Source organism: Etheostoma cragini, chromosome 13, assembly GCF_013103735.1.
Source record: "Etheostoma cragini isolate CJK2018 chromosome 13, CSU_Ecrag_1.0, whole genome shotgun sequence".
In the NCBI taxonomy this organism is placed as follows: Eukaryota; Metazoa; Chordata; class Actinopteri; order Perciformes; family Percidae; genus Etheostoma; species Etheostoma cragini.
Window position 1 is genome coordinate 26,132,806 of NC_048419.1, and position 4,734 is coordinate 26,137,539.

At 39.5% G+C, this 4,734-nt stretch overlaps 1 long non-coding RNA gene across 1 annotated transcript in view; it reads left to right on the forward strand.

The window, feature by feature from the left end:
• The first annotated feature begins 1,113 nt into the window (after positions 1-1,113).
• The window catches only part of LOC117955235, a 3,956-nt gene continuing 335 nt past the window's right edge, over positions 1,114-4,734 (forward strand). Inside the window, exons 1-2 of the long non-coding RNA XR_004658992.1 lie at positions 1,114-1,191; positions 1,786-1,791. This is a non-coding gene — a long non-coding RNA (uncharacterized LOC117955235). The remainder of the gene's footprint in view (positions 1,192-1,785; positions 1,792-4,734) is intronic.

Genomic DNA, 4,734 nt, shown 5'->3' on the forward strand with positions numbered 1-4,734 from the left:
ACGTGTCTGTCTTGTTTAATCCCACAGAAGAAGAACAACACTATCCCGGTCTGATAGAAGAAGAACAGACAACAGGATGGGATTCATTAATTCTCTCATCAGGTAAGAAGAATCAGCTGATCATATTTCTTTTTAATGAAATATCTAATCATGTCTCTTCTAGTTTTTATGAAACCATATCTGATCATGTCTCCTCTCGGTTGTATTTCAGGTAGATCTACAAAAGTAAGTTTCCTTTTTATTCTCTTTGTTGTTTTCCGAGTTATCCACTGTGCTATCTAATTATCCATCTATCTATCTATCTATCTATCTATCTATCTATCTATCTATCTATCACTCTTGTTCTCAGTCTTTTTCTCCCTCTTACTTATTCTCTCTCTCTCTCTCTCTCCAGGGGTCCAGATGGCAACAATATGGTTTGCATTTTGCATCCATTAAACATAGAAAAACATTAAAGTACCATTAAAAACGGTCATGGTGAAAATAAAACGGGCTAAAAATAATATACACATACAAGAATAAAAGTTTCAGTGATTGAGAAATGAATAATTATAATTTTAACAGGTTGTAAGGCGGGTTTGGGAGGAGTTTTATTTTAGTTTCTTTAGAGCGTTGGGGGCCAATGTTCTCCTAGTGAAACAGTTAGTCTGGGGCCCTGCTTTCTCTTTCTCTCTCTCGCTTTATCTCCTCTCTCCCCTCCCGTTCTCTCTCTCTGTCTCTCTCTTTTTCTATCTCTCAATCTCACTATCTCTCTCTTTGCTGTTCTGTGTTACTTTACCCATCTTTTTGATGTTACCTCCGTCATGGCCGCCGTGCCTTCCTATCTCTGATTATCTGTCATGGCCGCCGTGCCTTCCTATCTCTGATTATCTGTCATGGCTGCCGTGCCATCATTATCTATCATCTATCTGTTCATCAGCTTGGATCAATGTTGGTACTGTGTTTTTTTTCCGGTAGATCGACTCAAAGTAAGTGCCATTTGTTGTTGTTGGCCGCCGTGCCATCTCTCTCTCTCTCTCTAACATTGTCTTATTTTATCCTGTGTTGTGTTTGGCCGCCGTGCCTTCCTGTCTCTGATTATCTCTCTCACATAGGGCTGGGCGGTATATGTACAGATTTAACAATTCCACATTTTGCTCTACAATTAATTGGCTCAGAAATATTTGATTAACAACATAATTGTCTCTTTCAGTCAAATGAAAGTTAAGAATAAATCCCAGGAAACGTCTTTTGGTAATATCTCTGTCATGTGACCCAGATAATGTAAACAGAGCATGTCCACTGGCTTGAGTCAGGTACAGCTCAGAGTGTTTCAAGTTGCTATGGCAACTAGTGATAGCCGCTGCTAGCATAGCTTTAGCACATGGGTCTGATCATCACGTATATAATTACAATTTGGTACATCTAAACAAAACCAACAGTTATCATCAACAGTAACTTAACAAATGTTAACTACCAAGTTATTTATTAAATGAGAAGCAATGAAGGATGTTCACTACAGTGTCATCATTTACGGAAGCATTACTGTTTTAACAAAAACAATCTGAGATTAAAAGCAACAAACCAGATGAGTCTACCACGTGAAGGTGCGTCGGTGGATCTTTGACATTAGAAAGTGGATTTAACTAGGAAACACGTTGAGCGTGTTGACTGGAATCAAACAGGGAAAACCTGTCTTTAATCATAGTTTGACCAGTCTTTAAAAAAAAACCATTGTTGACATTGCTTTGATTTACAACTGAACATTAAGGTCATGTTTTAGATAATATAATTCTAAATTTAGAGAATTAAGTATAACAATTCTGCCGAAAATTCCTCAGATACATTGTTTGGTCCGCGCCGTCCAGCCCTACTGTCATGGCCGCCGTGTCATCACCATCTATCATCTCTCTGTTCATCATCATCTATCTGCTTCTATCTGTTCATCACCATCTATCCTCTCTCTGCTTCTATCTGTTCATCACCATCTATCATCTCTCTGCTTCTCTCTGTTCATCACCATCTATCATCTCTCTGTTCATCATCATCTATCATCTCTCTGCTTCTATCTGTTCATCACCATCTATCATCTCTCTGCTTCTATCTGTTCATCACCATCTATCATCTCTCTGCTTCTATCTGTTCATCACCATCTATCATCTCTCTGTTCATCATCATCTATCATCTCTCTGCTTCTATCTGTTCATCGCCATCTGTTCATCACCATCTATCTTCTCTCTGTTCATCATCATCTATCCTCTCTCTGCTTCTATCTGTTCATCACCATCTATCATCTCTCTGCTTCCATCTGTTCATCACCATCTATCATCTCTCTGTTCATCACCATCTATCATCTCTCTGCTTCTATCTGTTCATCACCATCTATCATCTCTCTGTTCATCACCATCTAGCTTCTCTCTGTTTATCACCATTAATAATCTCTTTTCATCACCATCTATCATCTCTCTGTTCATCACCATCTATCATCTCTCTGTTCATCACCATCTAGCTTCTCTCTTTTTATCACCATTAATAATATCTCTTTTCATCACCATCTATCATCTCTCTGCTTCTATCTGTTCGTCACTATCTATCTTCTCTATGTTCATCACCATCTAGCTTCTTTCTGTTCATCACCATCTATTATATCTCTTTTCATCATTATCTATCATCTCTCTGCTTCGATCTGTTCATCACCATCTATCATCTCTGCTTCTATCTGTTCATCAGCTTGGATCAATGTTGGTGCTGTGTTTTTTTCAGGTAGATCATCTAAAAGTAAGTGCCAATATAATTTTAAGTATTTGATATGTTCTACTGTGCTCTCTATATATTTCTCTCTCTCTATATATCTCTCTCTAGGCTGCTTTGTTTTACATTAACACACATCTATTACTAGAAGCTATAGTTCTCTTTCTTCTAAAACATGATACCTTTTTCTTCTGTTTTGTTTGTGGCCGCTGTGCCTTCCTGTCTTTGATTTTCTCTCTCATGACCGCTGTGACATCATTACTATCATCTATCTGTTCATCTGCTTTGATTAATGTGGGTGCAATAATTTATTGAGGTAGATCTACTAAAAGAAAATGCAATTTTTGCTGCCGTGCCGACACTGTCATGGCCACCGTGACACATGTATCATTCTGTCTGTCATGGCTGCTTTTATTTTATTTTTAATGGAAAATGTATGTGTATTTCATTAGCTAAGGTGATACGGCATGTGACTGATGGTCATTTTTTTATACAGTTTAGATGTGCCAAATTGTAAATATAGAAATGATTATTGTTCTGACTGTCGTGCTTAGGTTATGCTTTTTGTTGGTATTTGTCCCTTTATGTGTTCATAGTAACACAAATTGGTTAGGGTTAAGGGATAAAGTTGGATGTGCGTAGGGGTACCGGTAGCTGTTCAGTGTGCCAACAGGACATTCCTAGATATTATATTATTTCACATTAACACATCGTTTGGATGTTACATCTCTACATTGCAAACTCTTTCTACTGCAGACTGAAAGCTTTTGCTCATTCCTGCATAAGCTAGTCTTTCCTTTGTCTCACTTTCTTCACCGTGTGGCGTGCGTACCCGCCTGTCTTTTAGTGTCATGTGGTTTAGCACCATGGACAGTCTGCCTGTGTTTTGGCACCTTGGACAGTTCTCCCTGTGTTCTAGTTTAAAAATCTTAGCACCATTGCTAGTTCCCGCTGTGTTAAAGCACCATCAACAGTTCTCCCTGTGTTTTAGCTTAAATATTTTAGCACCATGGACAGTTCCCCCGGTTTTAGCACCATGGATACTTCTCCTTGTGTTCAGTGCCATGGACAGTTACCTCTGTGTTTAACAGCATGGACAGTTCCCCCTGTGTTTTAGCATCATGACACTTCACCCTGTCTTTTAGCACCATGGACACTTCCCCCTATTATTTAGTGTCAAGTGTTTTAGGACAATGGACAGTTCCTCCTGCCTTCTAATGTCAAGTGTTTTAGCACCATTGACAGTTCCCCCTTTGTTTTAGGACCATGGACAGTCCCCCCTGTGTTTTAGCACCAGGCACAGCTCTTCCTATTTTAGTGTTAGGTAGTTTTTCACCATGAAAACCTCTCCCTGTGTTTTAACAACATGGACAGTTCTCTCTGTTTGGTTTAAATATTTTAGCACCAATGACAGTTCCCCCTGTCTTTAAGTGTCAAGTTGTTTCGCAAAATGGCCAGTTTCCCCCGCGTTTTAGCACCATGGACAATTCCTCCTTTTGTTTTAGCACCATGGACATTTCCCCCTGTCTTTTAGCACAATGGACTGTTGTCTCTCTCTATTAATGTAAAATGGCTTAGCGCCATAGACAGTTTCCACATTTAAAGTACCAGGGACAGTTCTCCCTATGTTTTAGCACCATGGACAATTCGTCAAATTCTTTTAGTATCAAGTATTCTAGGGATGAGCCGAGTAATTGGCTGAAACGAGTATCCGGTACGGATTAAGCACTTTTGAAGATTACAAGTATTATAGGAGCAATGCGAGTCAATATCTGTAATCAGATTCAATGAAATTCTCCATTGACTGTGTCTCCTTTCTGTGATAGGCTAGTTACAGCGCCCCTCCCCTACACAGACCGATTCCTTCTGTTGCTGTGTGCCTCTCCCTCGCATCCAGGACACGGAGAAGTGATAAATCAAGGGGGGCCCTTGTTTTATTGTCAAGTGTTTTAGCACCATGGACAGTTCCTCCTGTGTCCAAACACCATGGACAGATCCCCCATT